The sequence below is a fragment of the Bufo bufo genome, chromosome 4, assembly GCF_905171765.1.
Source record: "Bufo bufo chromosome 4, aBufBuf1.1, whole genome shotgun sequence".
Classification (NCBI taxonomy): Eukaryota; Metazoa; Chordata; class Amphibia; order Anura; family Bufonidae; genus Bufo; species Bufo bufo.
Genome location: NC_053392.1, coordinates 258,372,023 through 258,387,074, shown reverse-complemented (window position 1 = coordinate 258,387,074; position 15,052 = coordinate 258,372,023). Strand labels below are relative to the sequence as shown.

At 47.9% G+C, this 15,052-nt stretch overlaps 1 protein-coding gene across 1 annotated transcript in view; it reads left to right on the top strand.

Moving 5' to 3' along the window:
• The window catches only part of CSMD1 (CUB and Sushi multiple domains 1), a 2,494,699-nt gene that overhangs the window by 2,420,132 nt on the left and 59,515 nt on the right, over nt 1–15,052 (top strand). The gene's annotated exons all lie outside the window — the stretch shown is intronic.

The following is a 15,052-nucleotide window of genomic DNA, read 5'->3' as shown; positions in this document are numbered from 1 at the left end:
GTAGGGGATTTGGTCTCCAACCCATACTAAGGTACTACCAACACAGAATTTTAGACCTTCATGGATTTAAATTTAACTAAGGTTTGGTAAAACTTTTCATATGTCACAAAGACATATACAGTACAGACCAAAAGTTTGGACACACCTTCTCATTCAAAGAGTTTTCTTTATTTTCATGACTATGAAGGCATCAAAACTATGAATTAACACATGTGGAATTATATACATAACAAACAAGTGTGAAACAACTGAAAATATGTAATATTCTAGGTTCTTCAAAGTAGCCAACTTTTGCTTTGATTACTGCTTTGCACACTCTTGGCATTCTCTGTGCTATTCTGATATAAAAAAAAAACACCTATTTTGGGCAAAATACTTAATTTGCGGCCTTGTCTGCATCTGTACGTGTGAAATTCAAGCGTTATATACTGCTGTCATATTCTGTTATTAAAAAAACACCCTTTTTGGGCAAAGTACTTAATATTGCAGCCTTTGCTGCATCTGTGCTTGTTAAAAACAAGCTTGAAATACTTCAATAATTTTCTGGGTTTTTAAGAACACTGATTTTTGGCAATACCCTCCATCTGGGGCCTCTGCCGCATTAGTCAGTGTGCAATTTAAGCTAGAAATACAGCTATAATTTTCAGGGTTTTCAAAAACACCCTTTTTGGCCAAAATACTCAATTTTACAGCCCTTGCTGCATCTGTACGTGTGAAATTCAAATGTTATATACTGCTGTCATATTCTGTTATAAAAAAAAACACCCTGTTTAGGCAAAATACTTAATTTGCAGCCTTGTCTGCATCTGTCAGTGTGAGATACACGCTTTAGATACTGCTGTGCTATTCTGTTATTAACAAATTACCCATTTTGAGCAAAATACTTAATTTGCGGCCTTGTCTGCATCTATCAGTGTGGGATACATGCTTTAGATACTTCTGTGCTATTCTGTTATTAACAAATACCCATTTTGGGCAAAATTCATAATTTGCGGCCGTGTCTGCATCTGTCAGTAGAGATGTCGCGAACATAAAATTTTCCATTCGCGAATGGCGAAAGCGAATTTACGCAAATGTTCGCAAACGGGCGAACCGCCATAGACTTCAATAGGCAGGCGAATTTTAAAACGCACAGGGATTCTTTCTGGCCACAATAGTGATGGAAAAGTTGTTTCAAGGGGACTAACACCTGGACTGTGGCATGCCGGAGGGGGATTCATGGCAATACTCCCATGGAAAATTACGTAGTTGACGCAGAGTCGGGTTTTAATCCATAAAGGGCATAAATCACCTAACATTCCTAAATTGTTTGGAACAACGTGCTTTAAAACATCCAGTGTGTGTATACGATCAGGTATGATGTTGTATCTATCAGGCAGGGCTGGGACAAGGCCATTTGGTGCCCAGGGCGAAGATGGCAAACTGCGCCCCCCCCCCCCCCCCCCGTTTTTAAGAAAAAAATTAGTTTGTTATTTGTATTACATTATTTTCTTACTTTTTACAGTCTGTGTGTGAGTAGCAGCTAGTGAAGGCAGGCTCCTCGTGGCTTGTTCTTCACGCGCCGACACAGCTCCCTGTAGGCTGCGCGAGTCCTCCCTCTCTCACCTCACACCTCGCCTCCGGCGTGAGCCGCGTGACGTCACACGGCGCACGCCGGTGGTATCAACCAAATGAATCCTCCATGGGGGGGGGGGCGAGGAAACGCAGAGGAGGAAAGGGAGCCCGAGCCAGGAGCGCAGTCGGCACAAAATTCATAGGGGGAGAGAAGGAGCAGCGCTGACATGGCTGGTGTGGACGGTGTAGGCGGGTGCAGGAGCGCACAGCACAGCAAGCACAGCAAGTGGCGCTTGGCTAATGTGGTACAGTGAAGCTGTACACTGCTGGCACTTCACCTGCGCCCCCCTCCTGTCCGCAAATGGTAGCGCCCAGGGCACCCGCTCCTTCGGCCCCTGCCTTGTACCGGCCCTGCTATCAGGTAGTGTAAGGGTTACGCCCGCTTCACAGTGACAGACCAAACTCTGACAGACCAAACTCCCGGTTTAACGCACCGCAAACAACCGCAAATAGTTGTCAATAGTTGACACACTCATGACATAAATTTTATTCCTCTATGCGTCAATCTTGGTGTAGTGATGACTGTGCTCGTGCGCACGTTCGGGAGATTGCAGGCGATGGTGGTTTTTCAAAGCCTATGGTCGTGCTGAGGTAGTTCAGTGACAGTTAAGTGACCCAGAAAACAATGATTCTGCAGTGTGGGCCCATTGTTGGCCTAGTAGGCTTTAATAATCACCTTAGATGATCACAAAGAAAATTAATGTTTTCTCTATGAAAAATTATCCAGCCGATCACTTTTGGTCTGTTCACAATGAAGCAACGACCTTATCATCTGGGGTGTGCCAACATTGCCAACACACTCCTAGAGGTGATCGCTTCATTGTGATACGCAAGCCCCTTCACCACAACAAGGTAATGATCACGAAGGGGAATTGACACATGTATGTGCCTTTTTTTGTTTTGTTTTTGCAGCCACAGTGCAGCACCAGAGGCCAGAAAAATTAGGCATGTACACATGCCTGAAAAATCAGGTATTGTTGCAGCCGCAATTGATGTTTTCCAGGAACAAAGTGTACTAAAACATTGCGGCTTGAACCCTAGTTGGTGGCGGAGAAGTCACGCAAGTCATCCGGCATGCAGAGATTAAATACAGCAGCGTGGGGACCATTTTTAGCCGAAGGCATTTCATCAGGCCTTTTTTAGTCAAATTCATCCCCCACTGTCAGTCCCTTCGGGATCCATGCCTCATTCATCTTAATAAAGGTGAGGTAATCTAGACTTTTTTGACCTAGGTGACTTCTCTTCTCAGTTACAATACCTCCTGCTGCGCTGAAGGTCCTTTCTGACAGGACACTTGAAGCGGGGCAGGCCAGAAGTTCTATCGCAAATTGGGATAGATCAGGCCACAGGTCAAGCCTGCACACCCAGTAGTCAAGGGGTTCATCGCTCCTCAGAGTGTCGATATCTGCAGTTAAGGCGAGGTAGTCTGCTACCTGTCGGTCGAGTCGTTCTCTGAGGGTGGACCCCGAAGGGCTGTGGCGATGCGTAGGACTTAAAAAGCTCTGCATGTCCTCCATCAACATCACGTCTGTAAAGCGTCCTGTCCTTGCACCATGGCCGCGTAGGAACGCCTGAAATGGCCACACACCTTCCTGGCCTGCTTGAGGACGTCCTGTCAGCCTGGGTACTTATACACAAAGCGTTGTACAATCAGATTCAACACATGTGCCATGCACGGCACATGTGTCAACTTGCCCAAATTCAATGCCTCCAACAGATTGCTTCCGTTATCACACACCACTTTGTCGATCTCCAGTTGGTGCGGGGTCAGCCACTGATCCACCTGTGCGTTCAGGGTGGACAGGAGTGCTGGTCCGGTGTGACTCTCTGCTTTCAGGCAAGTCAACCCCAAGACGGCGTGACACTGTCGTATCCGGGACGTGGAATAGCCCCTGGGGAGCTGGGGGGGTGCAGTTGATGTGGAGCAAGACGCAGCAGCAGAAGAGGACTCAGCCGAGGAGGTTAGCGAAGAGGATGGAGTAGGAGGAGTAGAGGAGGTGGCAGCAGGCGTGTCACCAACTCCACTGCAGAGCCACGCATTCCATGCTTGGCAGCCTTCAGCAGGTTTTCCCAATTCGCAGTGTACGTGATATAGCTGCCCTGACTGTGCTTTGCAGACCAGGTATCAGTGGTCAGATGGACCCTTGCCCCAACACTGTGTGGCAGACATGCCATGACTTCCTTTTCCACAATAGAGTACAGGTTGGGGATTGCCTTTTGGGAAAAATGTTTTCGTCCGGGTACGTTCCACTGCGGTGTCCCAATAGCTACAAATTTTTTGAAGGCCTCATACTTCACCAGCTTGTATGGTAAAAGCTGGCGGGCTAAGAGTTCCGACAAGCCAGCAGTCAGACGCCGGGCAAGGGGGTGACTCTGTGACATTGGCTTCTTACGCTCAAACATTTCCTTGACAGACACCTGACTGTGGGCAGATGAGCAGGAACTGCTGAAGGTGAGAGGCGGAGTGGCGGGTGGTTGAGAGGAGGCAAGGAGGACAGCAGTGTTGACGTGGCTGAAAATGATGGACCAGGAGGAGGATGGTGGCTTTGAGTTTGTGTGCTGCTTGTACTCATGTGTTGATCCCATAGGTGTTTGTGATGTGAGATCATGTGCCTTTGCAAAGCAGTTGTACCTAGGTGGGTGTTGGACTTCCCACGACTCAGTTTCTTTTGGCACAGGTTGCAAACAGAATCACTGTTATCAGAGGCAGACACACAAAAAAAATGCCACACTGCTGAGCTTTGCAATGACGGCATTCTGGTGGTGGCAACAGCATGCGTTGATTGGCGTGCTGTCTGGCTGACCCCGGGTGCCGATACATGCTGTCTGACTGTGCCACTAGCTCCTTGCGACGACCTCCCCCTGCTTCCAACTCGTTTCCTCCTCCTCTCTGTCTCCCCATCTGAACTTTCCCCCTGTTCTTCTTCTCTTCGAGCGGGCACCCACATGACATCCACGGACACATCGTCATCATCAACCGCTTCACTTGTATCTGACAACTCAGCAAAGGAAGCAGCAGCGGGTACAACATCATCATCATCACACCGTACGTCCATGTGTGTAATGCTGCCTGACTGAGACATATCCCTGTTATCTACATCCTCTGGCAATAATGGTTGCGCATCACTCATTTCTTCCAACTGATGTGTAAATAACTCCTCTGACAGATCAAGTGAAGCGGCTGTGGTGCTAGTGTTGGTGGTGGTGGCGGCGGGCAGGCGAGTGGTAACTTGAGAGGTGCCCGCAGCTGAGCTGGAGGAGGATGGTGCGTCAAGGTTCCGAGCGGAAGCTGTAGAAGATTGGGTGTCCTGTGTAAGCCAGTCAACTATGTCCTCCGAATTTTTCGAGTTCAGGGTACGTGGCCTCTGAACACTTATTCTAGGGCCAAAGGAAATCACAGCACCACGATGGCCCCTGCGGGGTGGCCTGCCTCTGCCTGTCATTTTTTTTTAGATTTGTGGTACTATGTGTGCAAGGTACTGTGCCACCCTATATGAGTGGTGGGCAGTGGGCACAGTACAGTCTGTGGGCCTGACACACACTGGCAGGCAACTGCAATTATATTACATAGGAAAAATTTAATGATTTTTTTATCTGCAAGGTACTGTGCCACCCTATATGAGTGGTGGGCAGTGGGCACAGTACAGTCTGTAAGCCTGATACTCACTGGCAGGCAACTGCAATTATATTGCAGAGGAAAAATTAAATGAATTTTTTAACAGCAAGGTGCTGTGCCACCCTATATGAGTGGTGGGCAGTGGGCACAGTACAGTCTGTGGGCCTGACACTCACTGGCAGGCAATTGCAATTATATTACAGAGGAAAAAATAAATGAATTTTTTAACAGCAAGGTGCTGTGCCACCCTATATGAGTGGTGGGCAGTGGGCACAGTACAGTCTGTGGGCCTGACACTCACTGGCAGGCAATTGCAATTATATTACAGAGGAAAAATTAAATGATTTTTTTAACAGCAAGGTGCTGTGCCACCCTATATGAGTGGTGGGCAGTGGGCACAGTACAGTCTGTGGGCCTGACACTCACTGGCAGGCAACTGCAATTATATTGCAGAGGAAAAATTAAATTACATTTTTATATGCAAGGTACTGTGCCACCCTATATGAGTGGTGGGCAGTGGGCACAGTACAGTCTGTGGGCCTGACACACACTGGCAGGTAACTGCAATTATATTACAGAGGAAAAATTTAATGACTTTTTTATCTGCAAGGTACTGTGCCACCCTATATGAGTGGTGGGCAGTGGGCACAGTATAGTCTGTGGGCCTGACACTCACTGGCAGGCAACTGCAATTATATTACAGATAGAAAATTAAATGACTTTTTTATCTGCAAGGTACTGTGCCACCCTATATGAGTGGTGGGCAGTGGGCACAGTACAGTCTGTGGGCCTGACACTCACTGGCAGGCAACTGCAATTATATTACAGAGGAAAAATTAAATGACTTTTTTATCTGCAAGGTACTGTGCCACCCTATATGAGTGGTGTGCACACAGTACAGTCTGTGGGCCTGTGGTCTCTCACACACGGGCAGGCAACTGCAATATACAGTATATATAGAAAAAATAAAATAAAAGCAGACTGATGTACCAGCCCTAAAAAGGACTTTTTGGGGTGCTGTCAGGACGCTGTCCTTACAGCAGATGAGTCTTTGAGGACTGGAGTGGACACAGAACACTGGCCTAGCTAACAATTTCCCTATTAATTCAGCAGCAGCAGCAGCACTCTCCCTGCTCTAACTAACACTGCAGCTTCAGAATGAATCTAAGAGGGCTGCCGTCCTTGCTTTTTTAGAGGAGGTGGGAGGGTCTGGGAGGGAGGGTATGCTGATTGCCTGGAATGTGTCTGCTGACTGTGAGGTACAGGGTCAAAGTTAGCTCAAAGATGACGTATAGGGGGCGGACCGAACATCGCATATGTTCGCCCGCCGCGGCGAACGTGAATAAGCGATGTTCGCCGGGAACTGTTCGCCGGCGAATAGTTCGGGACATCTCTATCTGTCAGTGTGATATACACGCTTTAGATACTGCTGTGCTATTCTGCTAATTAAAAAAACACCTATTTTTGGCAAAAAAAAAAAATTTGCAGCCTTTGCTGCATCTGTCATTGTGAGATACACCCTTTAGATACTGTTGTTCTATTCTGCTATTAAAAAACACCCATTTTAGGCAAGATCCTGAATTTGAGAAATATGAGGAGAGCGTCAAAAAAGGGACATGGCCCCGGTCGTGGTGCTGCTGGTGGAGCTCCTGTTGCAGGGAGAAAACGTGAAACACCTTCCTCAGGTGCAAGTAGGCGACAGAACCTGCAGCGGTATTTGGTCAGGCCTAATGCGGCTCTACTAATGGTGAGGCCAGAACAAATACAGGCGATAGTAGATTGGGTTGCTGACAGTGCCTCCAGTTCCTTTACATTGTCTCCCACCTAGTCTCCGGCTGAAAGATCAGAGTTGGCACCTGCAGCCAATGTCCATCAGTCTTTCACCTCACCCCCTTCCAAATCAGCCAAGCAGTCTGAGCCCCAAGTCATACAGCAGTCTCTTCTGCTTTTTGATGACTCTGCTAGCAGGGTTTCCCAGGGCCATCCACCTAGCCCTGCCCCAGAAGTGAAAGATATTGAGTGCACCGATGCCCAACCACTTATGTTTCAAGATAAGTACATGAGAGGACCACCGCAGCACGTCTCGGATGATGACGAAACACAATGCCAACTGCTGTGTATTTCGAAAGTGTGCAGACCGACAAGGAGGGGTGAAGACTACGTGGAAGATGATGTGGAGGACGATGAGGTCCTCGACTCCACATGGAATCAAGGTCATGCGAGTGAGCTGTGTAGTTTGGAGGAAGAGGCGGTGTTTGCACAGAGCCACCAGCACAGCAGAAGAGGGGCAGGGTGCAAAAGCGGAGCGGCAAAGCATGAGCTGCAGTGGAGTAGACACCTCAAAAAACAAGAAAGGTCTCTGGCTCCTCATGCTTCCTCTTCTGCTGCAGTCTCGGCCTCTTCATCCACCTCTGGAGTGACAGTGCCACCTGCCACCCCGCAAACAGAGGATCTGCCAGCAACACCACCACCTGGGTCACCAAGCATCTCCACAATGTTCCACGGAAGTGTTCAGCTCTCCATCTCCCAAACACTGGAGCTGAAGAAGAAGTACCCCCCTACCGACCCGCGATCCCTGGCCCTGAATGCCAGCATTTCAAAATTCCTGGACTTTGAAATGTTGTCATTCCGTCTGGTGGAGACGGAGAGTTTTAAAAGCCTTTTGGCGGTGTCTGTCCTACAGTATGCCGTGCCCAGCCGCCACTACTTTTCCAGGCGTGCCATCCCTTCCCTGCACAACCAAGTGGGAGACAAAATCAGGAGTGCACTGCGCAAAGCCATCTGTGGCAAGGTGCACCAAACTACGGATACGTGGACCAGTAAGCACGGTCAGGGACGTTATATCTCTCTAACAGCACACTTAGTAAATGCAGTGGCGGCTGGGCCTGAGGCGAATAGCAGTTTGGCGCATGTCCTTCCACCACCGAGGATTGAAGGGCGCTTCAGTTTGCCTCCTGTTGCTTCCTCCTCCTACTCCGCTTCCTCATCCTCTACCGGCTCCTCATCCGGTCAGCATAACACCTTCACCACCAACTTCAGCACAGCCAGGGGTAAACGACAGCAGGCAGTTTTAAAACGTATCTGTTTGGGGAACAAACCCCACACCGCGCAGGAGCTGTGGACGGGCCTTGAACAGCAGACCGATGAGTGGTTGGTGCCAGTGAGCCTCCGGCCCGGCCTGGTGGTGTGTGATAATGGGCAAAATCTCGTAGCAGCTCTGGGACTAGCCGGTTTGACGCATATCCCTTGCCTGGCGCATGTGCTGAATTTGGTGGTGCAAAGGTTCCTTAAAAATTGCCCCGATATGTCAGAGATGCTGCATAAAGTGCGGGCCGTCTGTGTGTGCTTTCGGCGTTCTCACCCTGCTGCTGCTCGCCCATCAGCGCTGCAGCGTAATTACGGCCTTCCCGCTCACCGCCTCATATGCGACGTGCCCACAAGGTGGAACTCCACCTTGCACATGCTGGCCAGACTGTGCGAGCAGCAGCAGGTGATAGTGGAGTTTCAGCTGCAGCAAGCACGGGTGAGTCGCTCTGCGGAACAGCACCACTTCACCACCAATGACTGGGCCTCCATACGAGACCTGTATTCCGCGTTGCGCTCTTTTTCGAGTACTCCACCAACATGGCCAGTGCCGATAATGCCGTTCTTAGCGTTACTATCCCACTTCTATGCCTCCTTGAAAAAATGCTGCTGGAGGTGATGAAAGAGGATGTGGCACAGGAAGAGGAGGAAGAGGGATAAATTCAACTGTTTCCAGCCAATCATTCACAAGTAGAGATGGCCTTGCGGTTCGCCCGGCGGTCGTTTACAAGGCAAACTTTGCTCATTCGCGGTTCTACAGTGATACTACAACTACAAAGAGTAACAAACGCATTTAGAAAAAATTATTTTAACTGGTGTGATATACCAGTGGCCCTCCAAATCGACAGATTGAAACCGGGTGTTATATACCAATATACTTTCATAATAGTGTATTTGGGTACTGCAGAATTTATTTTTCTGTTTTTCTGCATTCCCTCTGCTACACACAGTGACAAACGGTACTGGAAAAAAAGTATTATAACTGGTGTGATATACCAGTGGCCCCCCAAAACGACAGATTGAAGCGGGGTGTTATATACCTTCTTCCACATACACTGCGCTTCTCTAGAGACTTTTGTCACAGGGTCATTTAAAAAATGACAGGCAGAGGAAGAGGCAGGCCCTTTTGCATTGGTGGTAGGGGTAGGGCAGGGGCACCAGGCTGAAGCCAAAGTGGGAAGTTGCAGAAGGTTTGATTACATCAAAGGACGCACCAGACTTGGTTGAGTGGCTCACTCAGCCTTCCGCTTCTGCACCCTCCTCATCCTCTCTATCTGCACCCTTTTCACTCTCTGCTGTGTGCACCCCAAAAACACCACCACCACCACCACCACCACCACCATATACCCTCCGCTTGAGTCACAGGAATTATTTTCCGATCCATTACAAGACATTTCCGATGTGCAGCCATTCTTGGAATCGGATCAGAAAGAGGAGGTAGCAACAGCTGCCACTCAGCAGTCTGATGACAGTACCCAGATCAGCCCAAGGAGGTTGTTCCCCGCTGTTGTTGCCTACTCCGAGATCTCTAATGTTAGTGGTGGGGAAGGTGACGTCGATGATGATGTGTCTATGGACGTCACGTGGGTGTCCACAAGAGAGGAAGAGGAGGGGAGTTCAGAGGGAGAGATGGACCAACAGATAGGGAGGAGAAGCAGGCAGAACTTACATTGCATAGGAGGGAAAAAACAGACTGCTAATGTATCAGGAGTGAGCCATCAACCATGGACGGTCACATCTGGTGCTCCCAGGACGCCGGCAGTGTGGGCTTTTTTCAACGTGTCCACTGCTGACAATAGTGTTGCCATCTGCAGCCTTTGCAGTCAACGCATAAGTCGCGGTAAGCCCAACAGTCACCTAGGGACGACCACCTTAAGAAGGCACCTGGCCTCCCATCACCGAGCCCAGTGGGAGCAACGCAGTTAGGACCCACAAAGCCACACACCAGGCGCTCACCGTCCAGCCTCTTCTTCTCCTTCTCCTCTCTCCTCCCAATTGTCCGCCACTTCACCTTCCATCATGCCATCCTCACGTTTATCTGGCAAAAGGCAGGCTACCGTGGTCCAAATGTTTGAGCGTAAAATAATGAAAACGCCGGATAACCCTCTTGCCCAACGATTGACCGCTGGCTTGTCGGAACTGATAGCCCGCCAACTAATGCCATATCAACTGGTGGACTCAGAGGCCTTTAGAAAATTTGTGGCCATTGGAATACCGCAATGGAAGGTCCCAGGGAGGAAATATATCTCCCAGAAGGGCATCCTAAAGTTATATGGCCACGTTCAGCGGCAAGTGAATGTATCTCTGGCACACAGTGTCGGTGCCAAGATACATCTGACCACAGACACGAGGTCTAGCAAACACGGGCCGGTAAGGTACATAACTTTTACTGCCCACTGGGTGAACCTTCTGACGGCCGTCAAGCATGTAACCCATGGCACTCGTGTAGATTTGGTTTTACTGCCACGGATTGCATGCAGGCCTGCCTCTTCTTCTCCTCCTCCTACTCCATCCTCCCTCTCCTCCTCGGCTGACTCCTCCTTTTCCGCTGCTACCGTCTCTTCCGCTGCGCCCCCCCCCCCCCCAAGATCCCCAGAACCTATTTAAAATGCCAGGTGAGACGTTGCCATGCTGTGCTGCGTCTGTTGTGCCTGGAAGCCAAGAGCCACACGGGTCCTGCACTCCTTTCAGCTTTGCGTTCACAGGCAGATCAGTGGCTAACCCTGCTCAATTTGACAGTTGGTAAAATGGTGTGCGACAACGGTGCCAATCTGCTGTGCGCACTGAAACAGGGCAAAAAGACACACGTGCCGTTCATGGCACACGTCCTCAACTTGGTCGTGCAGTGATTTGTTGTCAAATACCCTGGGGTCCAGGACGTCTTGCGGCAGGCCAGGAAAATCTCTGGCCATTTCAGATGATCTTACACGGCCATGGCTTGCCTTGCTGACATTCAGCGGCGATACAACCTGCCCATCAGACGTCTTATTTGTGACTGCCCGACGTGATGGAACTCAACCTTGTATATGCTTGATAGGCTGCTCCAGCAGAAACGTGCAGTTGACGACTATCTGTACGAACTCTGCGGCAGGACAGATTCTGGGGAGCTTGTTTTATTTTCACCGCACCAGTGGCTGCTCATGCGCGATGCATGCAGACTTCTGCAGCCATTTGATGAGATCACCAAACTGGTCAGTCGCAGCCAGGGCGCCATCAGTGACATCATACCTTACGCCTTCTTTCTGGAGCATGCATTGCGTCGTGTCATTGATCAAGCCATCGAGGAGCAGGAGCAGGAAGATGATGAAGTCGCAATGCTGGATGAATTCCCAGGGAAGACTGCTCCATCTGAGACAAGTCAAGAACAGGAGTCTGAAGAGGAGTGATGGTGGCGGGGCATATGAGGAGGAGCAAGAAGAGTATGCTTTAAACATTTCTGGGATCCCTGGTGTTGTCCGTGGATGGGGGAGGAGAACGAGGACGACATTATCCTGGATGATGAGCAGGAGTCAGGCCACTATACCGCTTCCAGTTTAGCGCAAATGGGGTCCTTCATGCTCCAGTGTTTTAAGAGAGACCCGTGTATAAAAAGCATAAAGGATAAGGATCAGTACTGGGTGGCAATGTACTTAGACCCCCGGTACAAACAAAAAATGGCGGAAATGTTACCACCATCAAAGAGGGCTGTCAGAATGCAGCACTTCCAAGCCTTGCTTTGAGAAATGCTGCATTCTGCTTTTGCTGGAGCTGGCAGAGGAATTTCCACTCACAGAGAAACAGTTGCGGGTACCAATCCAACAGCGCCTGCAAGAAGAGGGCGGTTTGAAGAAGTGTTGGTCATTGTTTCAGCCGACCCATCGACAGCTGTCCTTCGGATCCAGCATGAGGGATTGCCTAGACCGATAGGTTTCCGACTACAGCGGGTTAACGGCCGATGTGCACGCTCTGAGAAGTGATAAACCCCTGGGCTACTGGGTGGGCAGGCTTGACCTCTGGCCACAGCTAGCACAATTTGCCATGGAACTGTTGGCTTGCCCCTCGTCCAGTATCCTGTCCGAAAGGAAGTTCAGCGCAGCAGGGGGGATCGTGACCGATAAGCGCACTCGCCTGGCTCACGACAGTGTTGACTACCTCACATTTCTAAAAATGAATGAGGCATGGATCTCGGAGGAATGTGACCAGTAGACCATGTTTGATTCAAATTCCTTATGACAGCCCACAAATATCCGCCACCACCCATAACAATTAATGGTCCCTGTCTTAGGAAAATACAGCAGCATAAAAGGCCTTTTATGTCCGTTGAATGCCTAATTTTTGAAGCCTGTAATGGCCAACACTTACTTCTTTATCCTGTGAATGCCTAATGTACCTCTAGCCACAGAATACAAAGTTCTTTGCTGTCAGGTGAACGCCTGTTGGCAAATTTTTGGGGCCTGTAGTGGCCGACACTTACTTATTTATCCTGTGAATGCCTAATGTACCTCCAGCCACAGAATACAAAGTTCTTTGCTGTCAGGTGAACACCTATTGGCTAATTTTTGGGGCCTGTACTGGCCGACACTTACTTATTTATCCTGTAAATGCATAATGGGTCTGTAACCGTTCCACTAAATTGGACCCATTTTACAGACGTGTGAATGGACCCTATATGTATTTGACATGTATTTACCGGCTGCTGTCAGTTCTGGCTGATTTAGGCCGAGCTATTACACTAAAACATAGCAATATTACAAAAAACTAAATACACGTTATAAATGTATAAACGATTTATATAACTTATTAGAAAAAATTATAAAATTTTTAAGGCAACTTTTCCAATAGCAGGAGCATCTCCTGCACCCCCTTCATGGCCTGGCGTTGCCTCTCCTCCATGGCCTTCATCCACTCCTGAATGGCCCACATATCCTCGCAGTGCTCCTTCTGCATTTTGGCCAATTTGGCCTTCAATGTGTTCATTACTGTTTGAAAAAAATATATATGAACATTATTTCAAATTCTTATTAAACCTTTAAACCTTTATTTTGTGCATATGACTTTATGATAGCTTGCTATTACACCTTTTTGTGATAAAAGTTGTCCAAAATATGCCTTTTTGGAGAGTTTTAATTTTTTTTTTAGAAAGGTTTCCGCCTGAGGGGTTAGTTGGTATGATATTTTTATACAGCTGGTTGTTACAGATGCTGTAAGACCTAATATGTTTCCTTATTTTTTTGTTATTTCTGTTTTACACAATAAAAGCATTGTTGAACCAAAAATAATTCATGTTTTAGTGTCTCCATAGTTTGAGAGCCACATTATTATTTTTATTTGGCGATTGTCTAATGTTAGGGTCTCATTTTTGGCCGAATGAAATGACCGATTGTTACTATTTTGGGGGGCATATGCCTTTTTTGATAGCTTGGTGTTGCACTTTTAGTAATGTTAAGTGACTAAATAATAATTATTTTTTAATTGTTTCTATTTTTTTTTTATATCTCAATACATTAGTTAGTGATATTTATGATGATTATATAGTTTATAAGTTAGTGATATTTCAGTACAGTATAATTTTATTTTGTTTGTTAGTGATAGTTCTATAGAGTTTAATATTATTTATTTGTGAAGTTAATGGTTTTAATGTACTGTAGATTAAAGAGTTATTGTACAGTGTTCTTTTTTTGTATTACTATAGTGTATGTTGTCCCCTCATTGTTGGCCCTTTTAATGTTTATGTGCATGTTATGGATACATAATTATATTGCTATGTGCACATATTTACCCTCCTGGCGGGGGCTGGTGATCACCTCCTCTTCCTCCGAGTCCTGAGATGGGGCGGTGCTGGAGGGTCCAGCACTTTCCACCTCCATCTCCTTCACTTCTCCCGCATCTGGTGGAGGTGGCTCAATAGGCTGGGAGGGTCCGTCCTCCTCCTCCTCCTCCTCCTCAACCTCCACCACATCCACGGCCTCCGCCGATCGCCTTCTCCGAATGGAGGGAATAGGAACTTCTGTAATCACAGAATGTTCAGATTTTAGATCAACAACTCATTGGATGGGTATCATAGGATGATCTACTTCTCTACACCAGAGTCGGCTACTTCTTAATCCCATCACTAACACAATAGAACAAAGGGACAAATAAACTAACACATTCATTGAGAGTCTCAGAGCAGAGTTAACCCTTATTGCATTTATGGATTCACACCATGCAACTTTAATGAGAATAGGAAAGAAGTGGCCTATAAACTCAACCAAAATATCATGGTTTATAGTTCCCTCTAACCCAAATAGGTCAGAGTTGGGGTCTCCATAATCCTGAGTCCATAGCCATAGAAAGGAGGCTAGCCCTCAGGCTTCTACTGCAGACCCAGTGATGGTTCAGTCCGTCACTTGTCTGGCACAAAGCCAACACATCACCCAAAGAACACCATCCCCACAATGAAACATGGTGGTGGCAGCATCATGCTGTGGGGATGCTTTTCAGCAGCCGGGAACTGGGAAACTGGTCAGAGTTGAGGAAACATGGACAGGGATATTCTTGAGCAAAACCTGTACCACTCTGTGCGTGATTTGAGGCTAGGACGGAGGTTCACCTTCCAGCAGCACAATGCCCCCAAACACATGGCTAAAGCAACACTTGAGTCGTTTAAGTGTAAACATATAAATGTGTTGGAATGGCCTAGTCACAGCCCATATCTCAATCCAATAGAAAATCTGTGGTCAGACTTAAAGATTGCTTTTCACAAGCGCAAACCATCAT